Source organism: Hesperophylax consimilis, chromosome 5, assembly GCF_061612785.1.
Source record: "Hesperophylax consimilis isolate HC1 chromosome 5, BYU_Hcon_1.0, whole genome shotgun sequence".
NCBI classification, from domain to species: Eukaryota; Metazoa; Arthropoda; class Insecta; order Trichoptera; family Limnephilidae; genus Hesperophylax; species Hesperophylax consimilis.
In genome coordinates this window covers 7,060,855-7,084,462 of record NC_142840.1, presented here as the reverse complement: position 1 = coordinate 7,084,462, position 23,608 = coordinate 7,060,855, and positions in this window count along the sequence as shown.

The following is a 23,608-nucleotide window of genomic DNA, read 5'->3' as shown; positions in this document are numbered from 1 at the left end:
GAAAAAAAAGGTTTTTACTACGTTATATAGTTTTTCCGAATATTTACCACTATGGTAATTAAGTTAAATCAGAAGGTTTTATTAAAAAATATTTCGTATTATCCCTGGCCAGCGATTTAGAATAATTACCATAGTTTATCAAAGTCATTACGTCGTATGCTCCTTCACATAGACGATAATGAAAAATGATTAGTCATCCGTTTTCCTTTCGTATTGTTATTTCCTACAAATACTTTCACTGAATTCCTGCAAACATCGTTTCGTATCGTCTTAAGTATTTACAAACGCATCTGAAGCTGTATTCGTAAGAAGTTTAGGATGCAGTATCTATAATATATCATGCACTTTTACCAGTAGGTGGAGTATACACTGATATTATTAAAACTGTCTTGTACGGTAGAGATTATTATGTAGACTGATATTTCGATTGCATGAAAACTAGTACCCAAGACACTTAAATCCTTATACCATTAGCAATTTAGTCGCATCTGTGCAGCAACTACAATGTTTGACTTTCGGGAGGAACATATTGAAATATATCTGTGGACGAGGATAGAAATCAATGAAAAGGCAATTAACCCGGTTATGCAAAACTGGTATCCAGCTCGGAAAACTGTTGCCTGTAATAATTATTATTCTGGGCACTTTTCCTGCATCTCCTCGTAGTGCTATTTGCATGTTTTAATTTCTTTGCTCAGTTTTAATATCAGCACTTGTTGGCGTTTAACTTTTAAATGCATTTTTTCTTCTCACATTTATTTAAAAAAATGCTGAATAACCCACTAAAGATATACATAAACTGGTGTTTAGAGTAACATATTATAGTGCCATTAATCCTTCCACATCTGGAAGATTTCTTAAACTATCCTTCGAAAAGTTTCATTTTTAAATGGTATATTTTATATACCTCGGACACAACAAAAATAAGTAGATTTACAGAAATTATAGCACGTATCACGTACCTAGTTGCATTCTGGGAGAATCGAGGTTGGTAATCTACACCAGGCTCTTTGCATTGCCACGTAGGTAAGTTTGTTATTTATGCAATACCTACCTATCAAAAAATACTGTAATTGCTGAATATTCCAAAAAAATGATAATTTTATTCTACAATTGAAAATCCAAGCAATTATTTTTATTATTTTCTCTGAAGTTGAGTTATTCTAAGAAATTCTGCCTAAAGGTCACATATCTGATATCAATCGATCGTTGAAATAATAAGAAACTCTTGTTAATTTTTTTATCATTGAAGAATAACAGTAAGATTAAACTAGATAAAATGTTAACATCTCGTCATTAATATTATCGTATTGAATCTAATTGCTAAAATTGCTCCCCGCTACCTGGGAGTTAATTTGGATAGGAGCCTGAACTACCAGCAACACATGCAAACAGTTAGCAAACACCAAGTAGGACAAAACTCAACTTAGCCAATAAGCTAGCTGGAACTACCTTAGGATGCGACGCCAACACCCTAAGAACGGCATCCATTGCCCTGATTTTATCAACAGCTGAATACTGTACTCCAGTATCGGATAGGAGCGCCCACACGTCCATGGGCGATGTTCAATTTAGTGCTACTATGCGAACCATCAACATGACATTAAAATCTATACCTCTATCATGGCTCCCAGTACTTGCAAATATAACCTCGCCAAATATCAGGCGAGAAATTGCAACATTGAGTGAATAAAGAAGGCGCTGAAAAAAACGCAATACCTTTCCAAAACGATGTCGTCCCTCACCCTGCATGCCGCTTGAAGTCCCGAAAACTATTCTGGATGGAAGGAGAGAGATTCCTCAAAATATCTCTCACTCCAGAACATTGAATGAAACTTGAGTTGCAATCCCCCCACCATACGCAAGAAGAAGTAGAAAATATGAAACATAGTCACTGATTCGTTAACAACATATTGACGTAGGTTTCAGAACGTACACAGATTAAAATGTGGTGCAGTGCAGTCCATTGGACATTTGGTCAAATAATGCCCGCTGCATTCGTTCCCCGGCGGTATTAATGATATGCACAGGGCGACGCCTGAGGCTCTAGACTGGCTTACTAACTTAGATGTTTCCCTCTAACTTCCCATCATACGAAAGAAGGAGTAGAAAAACGAAACATAGTCATGGAGTCGTTTACATCATATTGACGTAGGTTTCGGAATGTATACAGAAAATGGACTTCTCAAATCGAGTTAGGCCGAATGGCGAATAAAAGCGTGAATTCTCGGGCTACTTTATTTTTTATCCAAAGAAAAGGTCGACAAAATTTAGTCAACAGAGATAGTTAAATTGTTGCCCATGATAAAGCTGAACTTTTGTTCGAACAAAGAACTCGATCGATGACAATTTTTATAATCTTGTTAATGAAACTTGCCAATACATTACTAACTGAGATAAAATAAAATCTATATCAAAGATAATACGGACATTATTATAATTTAAGCTTATGTTGTCCACCTGGAGGGAATTTAAGTATAATCAGAAATGAATGCGCACCAAACATAATAATCATTGAAAATAATGCTTCCAATAATTTTATACCATCAAATTAATATTAGGCACGATTCATATTTTCTATGCTTATTGCAAGTACTTACCCTATAAAAATAATGTAAAATGATAGGTATCACTTATCGGAAAGCCAAATGTAGATAAATTCTATCGGAAAAAATTTAAACCCACAAACAACTGAATTCTCAAAATAAAATACCTACAAACAAATAAATAAAGCACAAAATAACACACATTCAGTAAAATTTCTCGCTAAAAAAATATTTGTACCTTATACAAATTCTGCAAACAATCTGAACATAATTAGAATATAACAACTTGTTACCGCAGTTAATTTCAATTTGAATAATCAAAAAATATTTGTTAAAAATCATATTTTTGTGACTGTTCTAGGTGCTAGGCAAGTTTAATTTTATAGGCAAACCTTTAAAAATTCAAATGCATGTTTTATGAAATGATCAAAACATTAAATTTCGTAATGTTTAATAATTATTAATAACGAGTTTGAATGGAAGGTTTTCCCGACCTTTTTATTCCACTTCCATCAATCACACGTTCCGAGATTTGAAGTAGGTAAAAGAAATAAAAATAATAAACCGCACCCTCTGCAGTTAAATATTCTAAAGTCGGGTTATAAAGTTTTGGCGAGTGTCGATGTCAACTGCTTATCTCGACCAGGGTCGGTATTGAAAACGTGCCCCATGCTAGCCGCGCCATCTCCACAACGTTTTTGCGAAATTGATTTCCCGAGTCGCTAAATCGTTGCGATTTTCATGTCACAGCATTCCGGTAAGTGTCTTCGGATTTGTAAGTTGAATGCAAATTGGAATATCTTGACGACTTATATGTAAAAAAATATATGATTCGTAACAGAATTTTTTTTTGATTTTAGACAAAACTTTTTTATGAAACATTTCCAAGCTGAAAAAAAGCTATATAGATTTTAACTTTGTAAATTTCAATGAGAAATGCAAGATCTCTCTATAATAACTAAAATTATAGTGTACCGTAAGTATCTAATACAAATTTACTTGAACAAAGTGTACGAGTTTGTGCAGCTATTTTGTTCTCAAAATATTAATATTCAATTTTCAATGGAGTACCTTTTCTTTTAATAACTTATGAAGGTTACGCCCAATGTAAAAATCATTAAAGAAGAATGTCATACTAATAAATTTAAGCGGCCTCAACTGGGAATCGAATCCAGGATTTATGTCTTACCAGGACAACGCCTCTAACTACTCGGACATTGGGAATTAATTGAGACTGTTACCTTTTTTTTATTTTTCTGTGTTTGTTCCTGTTTGATGTTTCATTTAGATTTATTAATATTATCTTCTTATTCAATGATATATTTGTTAAAATTCTTTTTTTGATTCTCTATTTCCGAAATAGAAATAAAAAAATATATCATTTGTTCTTCCTACGCATGTCTTTGAACGCCGTTTTACTAGCAAAGATGTTCAACGTTTTTTTGTTGCCTAGTCTTAACTTACCAACATATAACCGTACACTTTTCACGAGTTTTTAGCGGTGGATGATCTATCTGTGTGTTTTCTAACAGCTAACTTCCACATTATTATGAAATAAAGTATATGTGTTTTTTTGTAATTATTCAGCGGGGAATACATTTTAATTTAAATCTTGCTAAAGATAAATAGATCCCTAGTTTATCTAACGGTTTAAGAAGACTCACGTAAACCTTAGAATACACTTTGACCTGATTAAGAATAAAGGGAGAACTTCACTTAAATTGCGTTAGATCTTAATTAATCTCGAGAATATTATTACCTAATAAAATACGAGGCCCAGTCTCGCGTAGGAAGGTCGAAAGAGTGTCTTATTACGGGATGTCAGATGAATTAAATATTAATTCACGCCTTGGAATCTTCTGGAGGAAAGATAAGCAAAGTGTTGTTGAGCTAACCAACTCTTAGCCAGTTAAATATTACAGGGGTGGCGGAAGAAGCAGAAAGGCAGGGTTGGACTTAGTATTCCGCAGGCACCGGGTGATATTTTGCTAGGATCTCCTATTCTGCTTTACCAAGCGTTTTAAGAATCCAGTGGGAATTATTTTGACGATAAACAAGCTCATAATTTTGCCGCTCTTCGTTAATTTTTGAGATTTGCTTTTTGTTTACGTTTTGAAATTTTAAGTTGCATTCATAAACTCTTTGAAACTAATAATATTTATTTCAGTACCCACCTTGTTCAAACCAACTTCACCCAGTTAATTAGTCCAGCAGGTATTAAAGCAGGAATTAAATTTTAATCTCTCCGAATAATATAATACTTTATTTGAAAACGGCTCCAAATTAGGTACAATCCTTGCGTGTATTGTAGCGACATTACGTCAGAAAGTGAACAGGTTACCATAAAAAGTGGGTTATTAGGGTGTACCGTTTTGCTGTAGAATTTGTCACAGAATACCCTTTCAATATTGTATTAACTCAGTGGCAGAGCTGCTATTATTGGCTCTGTTTCACAATAGCTGCCACAAAACAAGTCGAGCCCCCGCCCTGCGCCCCCCGCCCTGCGCCCCCTGCACGCCGTGCCCCCTTGCGCCAGGGAAAGCCCTAACGGAGCCCCTAAACCCGGTGACGAGAACCCTTCACTGAAAGGACCATTAATTATTTCCCTCGGATTGCTGCCAGTGGCTGAGAACAAAGAACAAACCTAAAACTTGTTGAATTATTATTTGTACGCGGGTTGTGTGACTCCGCTGACGGGAAATGGCCTACGTTGTGTGGAAAGATTTATTCCGTTTTATTACTGTTATTATAAACTAGCTCCATAAAAATATTTTTTCCTACAAATTTTCTTTCAATTTTTTTTACAAAATATTTATGATGTGCTTTAAAAATGATGATGATTTAAAAAAAATCCTTTGTTCTAGTTTATTCGGAACGCATTTATTTTCTATGAACAGACAGGATTATGTTGATTTTTCCGTGAAATGCGCTGAGAATTAATTTCAGTTATTGAAAACAATATAAACGACTCTCAAACAAAAATAAAAACAGAAAAACTAGGAATTGAACCCAGAACTAAACTCTGCCGACCAAATCATTTGATGATTTTTCTGTTTCACATTTTTGATGTAAGAGTTGTTAATATGGCCTTCAATGATTAATTATTACAACTTGAAATTAGAGCCATTAAATTATTACAACGAAATAAATACAATTAATTTATTATCATCACAATCTTTCTTATAATGTGTCGCAACTACGATCACAACCATGAAAATTTTAAACAATTAAGTGGTATGAAAAAACTTGTTCAGTTGAATAATTAAAATAGTATTAATTTCCGTTGTTAATTTTAAATGATTTAACGTTCACATTTTACATTCCAAAAAGCAACACCGATTATCTGGAAAATATGTTTATGAGAAGAAGCTGTAGCACCGTTCATAGACTACCGATTACATCGATATATTTAACAATAACATTTCAAAATTCAAACATACTTTAAAAAAAATATATGTTACTTCGAAAACAAACTAAACTAATTTTATTGTACTTCCATAATCTTTTCTTCCGTTTTTGCTTTCTGTAGTTTGAATTGAATAAAAATCACTTTCTTTTAGGACGGATTGTTTCACAGAATTTTAACAATACAACTCCTTTTCCATTTTTTTTATATAATTATGGGCCAGATGTTTCACAGAACTGAAATAATAACAGAATTTGAATAGAACTCTCACAGAACTTGAAAATTAACATTGAAAATTCTGTGAAACAACCCATTCTTAACGTTATTATTGATACTTCGCTACTACCAAAACTGTTTTATATAGAATTATTTTTCTATTTTTAATTTTGTTTTGGCAGGTATTCAATTTCAAGCATCGTATGACACTGTCAAATATGTGTTAACAAGGAGTGGTTATATTGTTCTTAAAAATAAAATGCTAATTTCCCAATATACAACTGTGAACATTACGAATTAATCAACATTGGAATATTATCTCACGAACCTAATTAAAAGAGATTATTCAGTTGAAAATCGTTTTAGAGCATTAATTTGATAGCAATATTACATTATCAAATAATATACTAAAGTGATGTTACAAGTTCTGTGGATTTTTGATGTTACAGTTTCTGAGAATTTTTTTGATTAGTTAATTAAAAATCTTTATAACATGCCCAACATATGAAGCTTTTTATCCGTTTTAAAATTAATTTTGTTTTGCTCTTGCAAAAAAATTATAATTTTCTGGCAATATAATAACCAATTTATTCACTTTAAACAGTAAAGCTTTAATCCCATATTGAGTTTCTTTAACACATTCCGGAAATTTATTGAAATTTTCTTGCTCAAGTAATAAAATGTTTAATGAATTTAATTAATATTTATCGGGATTAATATTCAAAGTTTAAATATCACAAAGTTAAGCATTTAACATAAATAAATTTTTGCCTCGAAGATCTTATCCAAAAGCTTAATAATAAAGGATTTAATTTTATAAGGCTACAAAAGCTCAGCAAATCTGGGCAGACGATTTCTCTTTGTACAAAGGTAGCAATTCCGACGAAGTGCTCCTTGAATTGGGTACTTTCAAATAGGTCGTATTACCTATTTGTTTATTATTTATAAGAAATATGCGTCCGCATTAGGTATAAGCACAGCTGCGGCCATTGTGCAGAATAAATAAGATAGGAAGCGCAGGCATCACCAATAGCAGTCACAGAGCTTTTTACATTCCACGGATCGGGAGCTTTTACATCGGTGGCGCCATTCACCCAAAAAGCTAAGCCCGGTTTGGTGGTTTGCGGAAATATCTTCACCGGTTTTTTGTGATCGCGCGCTTTCATCTTTTTCAGATAAACGGTGAAACTTGTTTGAAATTGATAAACGAAAAGAGTTTTTATTGATTTAATCCTATTGGGCTCATTTTGGAGTTGGAATATTAAATTAACCCATTTTAACATTATATATATTCATTGTTTTTAAATAAAAAAAAAATAATAAAATTTTTCATATCTCGTTTGTAGTATAACCAATCGTTTAACATCGAATCTACTCGATTTTCAGTGTAAAATTGACAGTACGCAAAAACACGCAATCTGTGGGATAGGTACGTAAGGTCCCCTATCTCGGAACGACTAAATAGGAGCTAGGGATCGGCACATGTCTCCCCCCTGTTCAAGTTGGATATAGTGGACCAACAAGAGAAAAAAGGTTATAAATATTATTTATGCGGATGATATTGCTATAAGAGTTCAGCATTTATCTGAAAATGATCCAAATGTTGACTTAGTTGTCACGGAACAATCCTTCTATAACTGAGAATTAAAAGTAAAGGCGACAAATACAACTGCAGCTCCCTTTCACTTAAATAATTCGTATGCAAGTACTATTACATGTAAAAGTAGAACTCGGTATCTGGGCGTAACGTTGGACAGAAGCCGAAAGTGTGAATAGCTCCCAGCTGGAAAATGTTAGCAAAAATATCATAAGAAAACCATCTGAAACGAGCTGAGGTTGCGATGCAAATACAAAAAGGAACATCTACGATTGCCTTAGTTTACTCGATATCTGAATATTGTACTCCAGTAAGCTAGTAAACAAAAAATAAACAAAACGTAAACAAAAAATCAAAATGCAAATAAACTGCGCTTGGTGAGTGAAACCCTTCCCTCAGCTCCACTGCAATGGCTTCCTGTCCTATAGAATATTGCACCGCCATCTGTAAGACGATATATAGCAAACCTCAAGGAATACAAAAAGGCGGTGAATAGGAACATCAAGATGGCCTTGTAAACCTCCCGGCCAGTTGCCTCACGTCCAGAAAACCCCTTTGGCTGGAAGGCTTAAGCCAGACAGTGGATAGGAGTCAGTGGCACATCCAACTACCAAACTGCCAGCGCTCTCTCTCCCTCGCTCACTAAATCGCATCTGGTGCTGTCACAGCCGTTGTGCATAGGTATATGATGCATAAATGGGAACTAAAAGATTCTGAATGTGGACATTTTTAAATAACAGAACACATCGCAGAAGAAGTTCCCCTTCACCAGTTGAACTGAACTGTTGTGCTGAACCAAGTATCTCCCAAGGCCGTCAACTATCTTAATAACTTCAGCATCCCACTTTGATCACCACCAACTCTCCTTCACCATGCTAATGAGAAGAAGAATCAATAAATGAGAAAGTGAAGTTTCACTTTCACAAAGTGCGAATTGAGCATTTTCGATTACTATTTATCATTTTTGAGTTGTGGGCTCTAGCCAAATAGTTAAAAAAGTACGTAATTTCTACTCCTTGAATTGAAGTACAATCATAGCTTAATTCACAGAAAAACCCTTTCCGGATATAAACGTCATTCAATGTTGCCAAATATGTCCATTACGTGTCCGTGTCGAAATAAAGTACCTACATCTATATATCCAAGCATTTGGCACGTCATTAAGCCAACAAGCCGATGCAGTCGGGTTTCGACATACCTGGTCTAGGTTAGACGTGAGACATGTTATCGGTGTAACCGCATGAGTATCACACAAGCTGCGGACTGCTGACTGGCCCCGTCTGTAATGCGTCTGGCCGTACATCAGTCAGCGTGAATGCACTCCGAGCGATTTATTAACTTGGCCGCCTGACAAGAAAACTAAAAAGTTGCCATTCTTCGCCCGGCTGTGGCGCGGACTGCTTTTAATTTCACTACCATTAATTTTTTTTCAACGCGTCTCGATTCGTTTAGATTTGCGGTGAGACGCTATTTTTATTTGAGCGCGTGCGGGCGTTCCCCAATCTGATGGATGTAAATAAACAGTGTTAAATATAAAAAAAATGTTATTTGGAAAGAGTGGGTAAGATGGAAAAGAACCGATTTTAAAATTTCTATCACATTTGTGTAATTATTCTTATGTTGCCCTTTATTATCGAAATTCTATCTTGACCTACTGGAACTCCACTCGTACACACCAGTCACAAAGATTGCAAAGCCACAAAGTGCTTTTTCTTCGTCTGCTACGACTTAAATTAATCTTCCTTGAAATTACCAAATAGGTAATTGTGCACTTGTCGTTACTTATAATAATTTCTTGTTTTTATTAGCTGGTTCACTTTCGCAATTGTTGGTCATACTTTGAAAAAAATCTAAATAGTATCCCATCTGTCCAGGGCATTTTGAAGATTCGCTTATTTCACATATCTTTCCAGTAACTCACGTACACACGAAATGATAGTTATGTATGTTTAGATGGAAAGTAAATATTTATTAATTTGATAAGTCATTAATTTTTTTGTTATAATTCATCCCAGAAACCAATTTTTTTACTGTAATAATATGTATATAAAATATATAAAGAAATACGCACAAAACATTTGTTTATTGTTATCAAGTTTAATTTGTAGAACTCCATTTTAATAAAAAAAAATTTAAATATTCAATAATATTATTATTATATTTATAAAAACAGTTTATTTTTAAACAAGTTCTGCTGTGTAATTATTATTACGCGTGACAGCTGTTTCGCCCTCTGAAGGCATTATCTGACAGATTGATAATGCTTTCAGAGGGCGAAACAGCTCTTACGCTTAATAATAACTACACAGCAGAACTTGTTTAAAAATAAAATGTTTTTATAAATCTAATAATAATATATTATTAAAAATATTAAAAAAAAAAAAAAAAAACAACAACACTTGGTTAGTTCAGCATTTTACGAATAAACAAACACTTCAACCTATTTTAGCAACATTTTTTGCAAACGCAAACGTAATGAAACAATGCCGGCTATACAAAACTGCTCATTTAAATACACACTGTATTCCAAAAACTAAAATGACAATCAATTTTTAACGAACAGTTGTGCTTTTCATAACAAAAATGTTTTACATTCTTACAAATTCCACGTTTTCTCATATGTTGAGTATTCTTGAAATTGGTCATAGAGAGTCATAACTCGTCTTAATACGTTTACCAAGAAACACAAAGAAGCGTTATTTTTCTCGTGGCACAAAATACAAATAAACTCAGTAGGTCTCTTTAGAAGTTCTAAAAACACGAAAGTTACTCGAAAAAACGAACTTAATTTTCTTAGCGTTGCCAGGAAAGGTCTAAATGTATACTTTTATCGAAATAAAAGTGCTGGAAGGAAATAAAAGATCCATTTCATCCTAACGAAGGAGCAGAGGCTGTTGAATCCACCCGCTTCATGATATTTGATGAACCAATTAGGCCTAGGCTCAGTTTTTTTTTATTTATTTTTCCATTTGACAAGTTCTAATTACCCCAAAAAGGACTAGGGTTGCCTAATTTCGATTTAATGGGCAAAAAAAGACAAAACGGTGTCGGTTGTACGGATTTACCGTCGACGAGGAAAGTTGAATTTTGAGCGAGGGAAGATAAATCTAAGGCAAAGGCAGCGGAGAATATTTTAAGGGCTGATATTTAAAAATTGCTAAATTAGCTAGACGCGTCATACCCCCCCCCCCACCCCTTAGGGATTATACAGAAGGTTTTATTTTAACCAACTTTTTAATGAGAGCGCTCTGGAGGAGACTCGTACAAAAAGGACAGAAATATTCACTTGTTATTTATTACGTTGGGGGAAAGTGAATATTTTTAATGTGTGGTTTATATTTTATTATTCAGTAATTTCATGGAATTAAGAACTTTTGTTCTGGATTAGTATTCTGAGGTTCGAATTCATCAAAGTAGAAAAATGAGAATTGTAACTAAACATACATTTGTAGATAAAAAAAACTTAGGCGAACGAACAGTAAAATTATGAATAAGTACGTACTGTAATTAAAGTTTTGTTATGTATTGTAATAGTCACAGCAACCAACCCCATTAAAATAAATTTCTAAGAAACGATGAACATCTGATTGATTTACTGGTTTTGAGAGTGTGTTGAATTTCTTTGTGAAACTAAGAAAGCAGAATCCGCCGCTTCATGATTCAATCTAAAAACATCCATAACGTGTTTATTTGATAAACTAATATTTTTGGTTTAAATAATTCAAAGAGCTTATACGTGGAGCTTATTTTAAGTACATAATACAATGTCTACGGTCTTCAACGCTTTGTGTAACCTTAATATTTTCGACCGTGCGTAAAAAACTTCATTTTTTCAGTAATCTTCCATCCATCAATTTTATCTGCCAGACCATTATATTTCTCGGGTCATATATTCTAGTCAAATCAATAAAGGCAATGAATTTATCGGGCTCTCTGAAAAACATTTTCGGGTCAGTAGAAAATGCTTTCGAAAATATTTGGTGGAAATTTGATATAGTTCTCCCTTTGTTGGAAGCTCGTAAAAATCACCAAAAAGCAGACACCATTCCGCCAACTAAATTATTATAACGTAAATTTGAAATATTAAATTTTCAGTCTGTTTATTTTTATTGTGTTGTCAAATTTAAAAAACAGGCGGAATGAATAATATTTTCGATTTCTGTGAAGTATTTCACACGTACTTAATGCGCTTTTTAGGCTCGCAAGAAAATGTATTTCAAATCAACTGACAAGAAACCATTAAAGTGGAAATTAATCTCAGATAATATTTCACGCGCGACGCCTTCTTCTAATGACCGGTCAGCGGAACAAGGAAGTGTCAACCAAAACGAGCCACCGAGTCTTGTGTTCACATTGAGAGCGAGGTTGATAATTTGTAGTACAATGAATGGGAAGACTTTTCGACAAGGTGTCCGGAGACTTCCCAATGAAATAGAGCATATGAGATTGGACTTAATGTTTTAAAAACAACTTGGCACATTTCACCTCGGCACGTCAGTGGCGCGCGGTGTAAATCATAATTAGTCACCGGGGGCCATTCATTACTCTCCGCCCCTGCGGCAATGCTCGCGGCCCATTATATTATCTGGAAGAAAAACGCGCGAAAGGAAGCAAAAAGGCGGGAGATGGATCGGGAATAAATAAATAAAAAACTGCTTACAATTCCGCTCGCATTGTTCGTGGCGGTATGTTAGAATGTTGGATTAATGGGGTGTATCAGTGTCCGACACCATTGGCCTAATACTGAGCCAGGCAGGTCACGTCTCGAACACAAGTCAAGATCAACGATGGCTCGGAACCAAAAAGGTCACACCCCTCCATATCTGCAAATACACATTAGGCGGGATGTGATCTTAAATTCTTTTTACAGTGTTCTCGCGAGTTAGATTTACAAAACCTACCCGATTTAGCGACAAGTTTCCAAGAGCGTTGAAAGAAACCGGCTCAAAGGCCACAATAGACAGCTTAAAGGGAAGAGATTTTTTGCGCATTTAAACGATATTCTCGACATTTAAAGAACTGTAAAAGTCTTACTGACGTGGAAAGGAAAAAGAAATAGATGTCAACGCCAGCCATCTCACTAATTACTCAAATTTTATCAGATTGACTTACATGAATCGAATGCCTGCTAAACAATATGCCTTCTGCAGCGATTGAAATATTTTTTTTCGTTTGGTATGATTGATATTTTTGGAATTTATTCAAAACATGTTTCACCCACGCGAGTAATACGTTAAATCTGTGTTAAATGGGTTAGCGTCTTTATAAACGAAAAGTAGTACAATTTGCGAGGTGGGTTTAGGTATCACCGCCCCGGGAACTATTTATTGGATAACCAACGACTCTACCTTAGGTCATCGCAAATGTTTCACTACGTTTGTTGATCTAGCAGGGGTGCCGATTTCATCGGGTGAGGTGTGTTAAGGATGGTCCTGCCCATCAGCTGCGTGGCGAGCCAGATCGGGAGAGGCTGATTTGGGAAGACCCTTTGACCTCTCCAACTGGTGTCTCGACACATCGCCTTTGCGCTGTAGTGGGAGGGATATATTTATATGACCGTCACTCCTAGACACACTATCCCTAGATTTTTGTATTATTTTTTTGTTTTTATTCTAAATAAGATCTCAGCTGCTCAGAGCCTTTGGGATTATTGAATATTTAGAAAAAAAAAACGAGGCGGAAATACGGGTAAAAAAGGTTGAGCCTGGTATCTCATATTATCCTGTTAATAAATAAGGCTAATGTCATCGTAATCAATGTTCGGATTCTGAATCGAGAACTTTACTAATGGCAACCAAAAAATGATGAACGACTTAACGTTTAAAATACATGTACTATGTAATATATTACGTGATTAACTATTTTATTTGAATATTGTGAAAAATAATTGAAACAAATCTATCACAGCAAGGATGGTGAAAGGAGCCTTGGTAGGTGTGTAAATAGTGTGTAGAATGACTTCGACTTTATTTAAAAAACGGTTTTCATATAAAATAGAATTTCTTTTATTTCCGTGCTTCTTCAGGGCAGTAATACAACCTCACGGTAGTAAATAATTAACTATATAAAATAACGACTTTCTTAATCAGCCTAATATTAATAAAATAAAATAAATAATTTAAATACTTACTTTAATTTTAAAAATATATATATTTCAAAACGTATTCTGTAGATTAAGATTATTTGGATGCTTCAAATTGGGAGGCGGATATGGGTACCGCTTCCTCGGGAGTCATTAGATAACCTTCACCTCTGACATTGGTCACATGATCATCCTAAGAGCTTCGCTACGTTTGGTGACTAAACAGGGGAGCCCGGGTTCATGGGGTGAGGTTTGTAGCCGAACTCTCTCGACCCATCACCTTGCTCTGCGTTGGGAGTGATGGACAGACTAACCCCAGATTTCTACCCCCCCTCCCTCATACTTTTTTCCTTCCTAGAGCTTCCTCTCCATCCTTTTCCTTAAAATAAATTTTCCACACATCATCCCAATGATGACATAGAACCTGAGGGAAATAATTTTCCACAGGGCCTCTTGCGTGAAGTTAATATAAAAAGGCCCACGATTTTATAATGACCCTTTTTATCACACAATTCCTGAGAATTTTTCCAGCGATCGAAAACCTTTAACTGAACGTACTTTTAATAAATCCTGCTGCCTCCATTTAATGCAGAGTGCCGCCAATTGTTGGGTGAGCCCGCACTAAAAGCTTTATTGTAGCTCGCTGGGAACTGGGAACTGGGAACAAGGCGGACCATTTATGAAAATTCACTGCCTATTGTCCATTCCAGCTTAATTATTGTCATTTGGAGACACGGCCGAACGGGTAATTCTGTTAGGTTATATTGTCGTAGAGGATGAAAGCAAGTAGCAGGATAACAGGATGGAACAATAACGAGCAATGCTAATCACTGGAACTAGATGCGGTCTATAAGTCATTCATTATCGTTATTATTCATAAAGATAAATATGAGATACTTATCATAGAAGGTTTCTTTTTAAAATACAACTTTACGAAAATAAATTTAATTTTGTAAAACATTTAACACGTAATACCCGGAGGTTGAAAATGAAACACATGCGGCGGTGGTGGGTCCAGATTGACCCGGCTGAAATGATGAAATTAAAAGGCTTTTTATGCATTTTTCGTTCATATTCTTACTTTTATATGATATTATTGTAGTTCCTCATTAACTCATAACATATCCCCTGTGTTTCTTGTATGAACATGAAAGTTTTAGAAATTAGTGTTCCGTAAATTTTGCGGTTCGTCGATATACAGCGGCGCGGACATCCCGCGCAACAGCTAATCAACGACTGAATCGAAGACGGCCCCGACGGCCGATGCGGGTGCCGGGCGATGGTCAGGGGAATGAGGAGGGCAGCGCGGGAGAGGGGGACAGGAAGCGTTCGTCAGCGGAAACAAACATTTTTATTTCTATAATTATTAAAATTTTCGATGGTGTGCATTTACAAGAATATCGTGTATTATTTAAAATACCATAAATAAATCACGTATTTGATAATTTCCTTGTGGCTGTACCTCTAATAGAAAGATGTGTAAAGAGAAAATAAATTCAATTTATAGCCATATTAAACGATGATTGCTTATGCAAATATTAGAAAATATTATATAATGGCATTCAAATTCAAGTTGAGTATTTACTTCCTCACACATTTATTTGTCACAATTAAAACCATTGAATGACACACATTAAAATATACTAAAACTTTTATTTTTCAATATAACAAATTTAAATTAACAATTTTCATTTAAAAAAAAGGAATAAAAGCAATATTCTAAATACGAAAATACAAAAATGATTCGACGATTAATAAAATTTATATACATACACAAAACACCAAATGGATTTATTATTACAAATTCAGCGGCAAAATAATTATATAGCACTACCAATTATAAAAAGTTTAACAGTTTTTTATTAGTTAAAATATATTAAAAATGCTAAAATTCACAAAAATAATTCATCGATATATTATATCATTCAATAAATGTCATCGAAACGTATATTGCTAAAAATATAGCGGAAGCGATCTCTAGATAAAGCGGAGGGGAAAAAATGCTGCCGGAATAAATCCTCGGTAGTCCAAAGTTCGCTTAGTTCTAACTTTCGGCCGTGATTTCTTCCTGAAGCCAAAAGAACTCCAAAAAATGCATACATTTCTGTCTTCGTAATGTTAGGAAAGCTGGAATTTTTCGGATTGAGCTGACAGAATTTATTCGTATTTTCAATAATTTCCTCCACCATTTCATTTGAAATAAACAAATCAAAAGCATCTCTGATGGATACTATGTTCTGGCTACCGTTTTTCAATCCAGGGGTAGAAGAAATAATGTTATGGCTTCTGGTACGTAAGCTGGCTGGTTGCGCAGAATTCCATTGGAATCCGGAATTCGACACGTATAAATGTTGATCTGCAACGGATTCATTCGAATTTCCTACACTAACTTCATTATCACTTCCATTTCCACTTTCAGATATTTCCTCTAGTAATATTTCTTCCGGATCACTTTCAAATTCTGGATCTAATGTTTCGAATTCCAAGTCGCCATCATCACTGATCTCACTGTTCGAACTGTTAAGTAGCTTTTTGATCTCATTATCAGATAAATAATTTTGCTTTGCCATTGCGTTCGTACGCTACGAAAAAAAAAATTAAAACAAAGTCACAAACAAAAATCACAATACTAGAAATGTGCCCGAATGGTTGACAACATCTGCGCGGGACTGTGAGAGACAAAGACGGAAGGACAGAGCGAGAGATATGCTGTTTCGTCGGCTGCTCGAATTCAACTGAGAAGAAATGAGTTTTTGCGTGTTTTTAAACACAATTATTCTTATAACTTTTTTAAAACGTGTCCGATTTTAATCATTTTTGAGTCGAAATATGGGTAAATATTTGATGAAAGAATAGACAAAAGGAAATTAGCCTAAACGAGATATTTGCGGCAAAATCTTTTTTTTTAAAAACACTGGGTCAAACCAGACCCACCACCGGAGTCGAGGTGTTAAGGCTGCTATGATAAAAATTTACAATTTGATGGGTTTTCATAGCGGATGATAATATACATATTGTAATGGGTTTCAAGTATTCGGGTAGTAAAAATTCTAAACATCCTTCTTACTTTTTACTTTTCACTTTCAACTTTTCAATTTTCACTTTTTTCTTTTTAATTTTTCTTTTGACTTTTTCCTTTTTACTTTTTAATTTTTACTTTTTACCTTTTACTTTTTACTTTTTACCTTTTACTTTTTACTTTTTACTTTTTACTTTTTATTTTTTATTTTTTACTTTTTACTTTTTACTTTTTACTTTTTACTTTTTACTTTTTACTTTTTACTTTTTTTTTTTACTCTTTACTTTTTACATTTTACTTTTTACTTTTAACTTTTTATTTTTTACTTTTTCTTTTTACTTTTTACTTTTAACTTTTTACTTCTTACTTTTTACTTTTTACTTTTTACTTTTTACTTTTTTTTTTACACTTTACTTTTTACATTTTACTTTTTACTTTTTATTTTTTACTTTTTCTTTTTACTTTTACTTTTTACTTTTTACTTTTTACTTTTTACTTTTTACTTTTTACTTTTTACTTTTTACTTTTTACTTTTTACTTTTTACTTTTTACTTTTTACTTTTTACTTTTTACTTTTTACTTTTTACTTTTTACTTTTTACTTTTTACTTTTTACTTTTTACTTTTGTGTCTTCATACTTATGTTAATGGCACATGTTGTGCCTTATACATGAAAATAAATTAAACATTTTCCGATTATAAAATATAAACTACTCGGCCATAAGCCGATGCAATAAGTATATTAATAAATTAAATAATAGTATCCATTCAACGTCGCATCTCTTCTAAAATGCAGGAGCGTACTAAATTTGATACTATTTTTCCAGGAATGTAATTCGAACCCATGAACAAGTCACGAGTTGGAATCCTGCAATAGATCTAAAATATAGTTAATGTGATCTAAAACTCCTCAATAATGTTGGTATAAAAATACCTTTTGCAGTATTTATGTATTACTTACGTAACATTTTCACAGAACTTTTTTCGTCTTCGGTAATTCTTTGGACTGTCGGCAATAAACTATAGCACCCGTGACGGAAAGTTGTGTGGCGTAAATCTAACATTGTTTGAAAAGCTTTTAGTGTATCAGATACGATTATTCGTTACTACTAACAACATTACTTATGTAAATTGCCAACTGACGAAGTTACACTCTACCTAAAGTGCTTCATAATCTTACAGGCTAGGCAATCTAAGTACATTACGCTTAAAATATTACCGGTTCAAGATGTTCTGCGAAATCTCTTCGATATTGAAAGGATTTCCTTAGATTAAATATCGCTTGATATTACTTAGTTCTATTTTAATAATGAAATTATCGCCTCATTGAAAACAGAGGACAACATTTATGTTCAAAATATTTTAAGTCTTTGCAGTCATTTTAAAATAAACCTTTTTAAAACAACCAATATTATTCGAAGGCTAGAAGTACTAGTACATATTGAATTACTTAGCGTATTGGAAATAAGCCGACGTGGCTCAGTGGTCCAAAGTATCTGACCGGACATCGGAAGATGCGGGTTCAATTCCCGTCGGCGGCATTAATTTTTACTCGGGAGATATTTTCAATTTGTATTGATATTTCAGACGACTAATTATTGCTTTTAATAATTTGTTATTAGAAGGCGACCATTTTTTTAAATGTAATATAACCATTGGAGCATTATAGCTTAGCTTAGAAAGGAACAAGGCTAAGACTTGTCTAGTTAATTATATATGGCTACTAAACATTGTTAAAGCCACTATAAGTTGCGTTTGAATTCTGAGCTCTCGATTCTGGGCCGACACTGGGGTTGTCGTGGTTCTGGTTTTAATTTATCATAAAGTACTTGGCTTTAGAATGCAAAGCCAATTGCTCTGATGATAGATATAAGAAGATTTAGCGATAATACTCAATAAAGTATTATGAATAATTTGAAACCGCTACCTACAACGCATATAGAACGAAGAAGGTCTTCGTGATGTAAAATTTATATTGAAAAAATACCAATATTCTCCGAATGGAAACAGTTATAGGTAAAATATTTAGGCTTACATTTATTTGGGTCGCGATATCAAAGTTTGTACATCATCCACTTTGAAGCGGACTGGAGCAATTTTGTAACCAAGATGTGACTGTAACAAATTTATGACTACCGCCCTGAAATTCATAGTGTCACAAACCAATTAAGTTTATTACACACTCTCATGCTGACTGCCGTCCTTATGAGTTCTGTCTATATCCAGTCGCTTACATACCATCAATTTCAAATTATGGAAAACGGGAAGAAATAAATAAAGTTACTCCAAAAAAATTAAATACAAAAACTCTTCGCTTTTGTATTGGAATGGGTAAGCGGATAAACGAATAACAAAAACCAGTGGATTAATCATTTTTAGGCTCAACTCAACGAAAAAATGCAAATGGTTTTCAAAGCATAACTCAATCACCTCTTAAAAACAAACACAATCAATCAATTTGTGGTCGAAGAGTAAGAGTCTCGACTAGCAATCGGAAGGTCGTAGATTAAGATTAGTCCCGGAGTGCGCAAGTTAATTTATTTTATATATTCATGTTTTTCAAAATTAATTCACTTAAAATAATAAACAGTAAATTTTGTGGCATGCTCCAGAATGGAAGATTCTCTCAGACCTGGTGAAAGACTACCATTCACCAATCCAAACCTTGCTCTAAATAGCTTTAGACGTGTTTGGTGCCCAGATCTGAGTACATAACCACCTTCCTCTATCCTATCTCCTTCCCTACCCCACTACATTGAGCCTGACAATATACCCCAGTTGGGGATAACCTAGTATAATACTCTTAGTATGGCCCCGGTGTAAGGCCATAATTCAGAATTGAGACGTTGCTTTAAACGGTTTTGGGCGTGTTTCTTGAACAAACCTGATTAGCCAGGTATTTCCCCACCTCCCTCAACCCCATATCTTTCCCCTTCCCACTGCCTTTAACCCAACAATATACCATAGGTAGGGATGCCCTAATCCCAAACGCTCCAGACGGTTGGGAGCAGTTGGGACTTCTGTGCGGTATCAACAGTTTTTATTGACCGCCACAACCTGGTTTCTTTTATTTTATTTTGTCTTATAGAACAATTATTGACAAATATAGCCTTCTCTTGGTTTTTTTAAGTCAGTGGATACCTCGGAGCTCGCGGTAGAAATGACTGTGCGTAGAGTACATAAATGTTTTCTTTGCGTGACAGCAAAGGCTTTGCAAATTTCGTAACGCACCGAGCTCACATAATCGAAATAGATTTTCTGCGTCAGAGATAAGATAATATTGTTGTAATTCTTTGAATTTTTTCCTTTGAGTTATGTCTACATTTAAAAAAAAAATGTTCTTATATTTTTAAAAACGCTATAGAAAAACAGATCAGAAGCTTGAACAAGTTTAAATGTTCCAAATTCAGTGACTACTTGGATATATATTTAATCTGAAGGATTATTCATGTCCAGTGAGTTTTAACAGCTTTTTAAAGATAAGTTTTAAATCGTTTTCATTATTTTATCTCGCCTTCCTATAGCTTCGTCGAGAGATTCATAATTTGATATCATTAAATAAGCTAATCATGTCAGTAAAAATACGTATATAAGTCTTGTACAATGTAGTTACTACCCAGTTATATCCTTATTTACAACCTTAATTTTTTTACTGAGTACCTATTTTTTGACAATTTTTTGAAAACATTACGTGTTGTCATTGACTAATTACAACACATAAATGCGTGTTATTTAATTTAATGACAGTTGATAACTCCACAGCCCATGGTGGAAGTGAGGCGATCTGAACATAATTATGTTGACCTAGAAATTCCAAACGAGCTTTTCAAAATATATTACAATGTTGTTAATTTGTCAACATTTTTTTTCTTGCTACCACAAAACGATTTTTTTAACATTACGTACTTAAAATTAAAATATATTTATGTTTTAACTACATTTCGTATTTAAACTTCGTGGTTATGTCTTTATTATAATTTAAAATATTTTCAGTGCAATTTATTATTGTAACAACATTATATTGCCAAATCAACAAATAAAAGTCTAAAATAATGGGTAGGTTAGTAATTTTTTGATCATGGTGAAGTGTCTTTTTACTGCGTATGATAACAATCTACTTTTATGACGAATATAAAACAAGAAACTAAGAAATAAATTAAGAAACTCGTGCGTAAGCTTATAAAAGCTCACATGTAGGCATTTCCATTAAGGGGCTAGCGAGAGGTATGTATACCTGTTTCTAAATCCTCTTCCAACACACTATTGAGAAATTACCCTACTTAAGCCTTCGTGAAGTATGGATGGAAAATATACTTACCACTTAAACAGTGTTTTTTATGATTTTTAAATAAACATTATAAATCTTTTCTTTAACATATTGTAAATACTATGATTGTAAAGCTGCATATCTCGACAAAAAATGCCTTGGTGAGTTGGGCGGCTTATTATTTTGCTTGTTACATTTTTTTTAAAATAAATAGAAATTTTTTATTGAATCGTAAATAAGAATATTATTTATGACAATAATTGTATATAAAAAAATTGTATATTTGATAATTTTAGCAGATTAAAATAGAATAAGTATAACACTTTTTAAAGTTTTTTTATGAAAAAATTAATAAATTCTGTTGGGCTTTTATAACTTTGAATATAAAACATGGGTGGATTGAACCTTTACTAAAAATATGTAAATGAGACAGGTGGTCGGAGGTTTTTTTCTGGGCTTATGTCATGTTTGTTGATGTTTTGCGCCGGATCTTTTGAAGGATATCGTGGTATCTCGACCTTGAAATCAGGAAGGAAACACAAAACAACCGACTTATTGAACACAAGAAAGAGTCCATGACTCTGGTTCTCCGTTCATCTTTTAATATGGTAGAGTGAACACAGTATTCCTATCTGCGCATTAATTAGCAAAGTAGACCGAAAAAACCCTATATCAGTACGATATTGACGAAATCCGTCATCTATGGTTAGTTTAAGATATTTGCGAGCACGGTCAAAACATCATTTAGGCAGTCGATATGTATGCACAACTTTTTGGATAATGTGGTTCGTTATACAAAATAACTTGCTAATTAATGAATGGAGGTGGACTAACTAATGTCTAAGAATTGTAAAAAAAATATTATTACACGATTACGTTATTACACGATCCGCAATAATTTATTTATGTAAGATGCGAACAATTGATTCCGTTCCCCGCTTGAAGAAACTAAAGTTGTTAATTCGTGAACTAATTAAATCCCTTTTTAGTGTAAAATAGTTCATGCGGATTGCCAATGTATATTAAATTTAACATTTCAGGTCGGCATTATCAATTATTTAATATTTTAACTTTTACGTAGCCGTCTGACGTTTAGGAATGTCAATTTATAGACAGACTTCCCCACCTTCCTCTTTCCCTTCCCCACTTACCTTAAGCCTCACAACATCCGCCAATTGGGGATGCCATAGTCTCACTGGCTCCAGACGGGAGCAGTTGGGACTCTTGTGAGGTATTCACTATAAAAAAAATATAAAAAAAAGATGCGCTAGTGTTATCAGCGTATATCAATTTCTTATTTATTGCATTATCAATATCGGTCTGGTATCGATAGCACGGTCGTGCTCGGAAATCGGTATAAAATTATCGGTAGTTAAATTTAATGATCCGATATTGCAAAGTTATCAATTTCACTGTGCTAGATCCCTTGGCATCTTTGTTCCAAATATAACAATCTGTCAAAAGTTTTGAAAAGTTTCTAGGTAACTCGGATTACAAATCAGGTAGGTTACAATAATCATTAATCAAGGTCACTTGCCAAAACGTCAATAAAGTACTATTATGGTATCAGTACCAATAGATTCTGCCAGGCTAACTTGAAATTGGCTTCAATGTATCCCGTATCTGAACGGGTCACTTATGGTTACATCAAGTGTGTCAATGGACGGCTAATACTAATGTACACAGTAGTTATGGTATTATAGCACGGCTGGCAGATGACCGCCGGTATTCGAATATCGTCCAAAGGCCTCGGTCGCGGAAATGTAACAGAGGTCACCCGCAAATTGTATTGAACTGATGACCTGAAAATAACTGATGGCTTCAGAATAGTGAGAACCGTCAAGAATTAGATGCCAAAACAAAAATTGGATGCCAGATGGCTTACAAAGGAGAATAATAATGCCGTCTTCACCAAAGGTTTTCATACATTACCATCTGTTGAGTATCTTATAAACAGTTATTGCAAATCTAATTTTTAAATTTGCATTTTTATATGGATAGGATATGTAAGGTATGACCCATATCCTATTTATGAGATCAAATAATGTTTCAATGAGAGGTATTAAATATCATACCTAGCCATATTTAGTAGTATTTTTATCAACATTAAAAGAATGCTTTGATTTTAAAACTTATCTAATATGAAGCATGAATCTGATACATTTCGATGAGTTTGTCAATATCAAGCTCGAATACACTTAAGAACAACCGCAAGTCGCCGCGTCCACTTACTTCAGCCGATTTCTGTTTTTAATTAGCAACGTTGCTACGGCACTAAATCCACACTCACACAAATACAAAGATGGGAATGGTATCAGATATCGTTGAACAATCGACAACAATCCAAGGTACAGTTGGGAGATTCGCTTCTTCAGCCAAATTCTTGGTAGCCATTCTTGAATGTATTTTTCCATACAAATTTTGAGGGACCAATGAGGGTATAAATATATAATTTCATCAAAAGTGTTTTAATTAA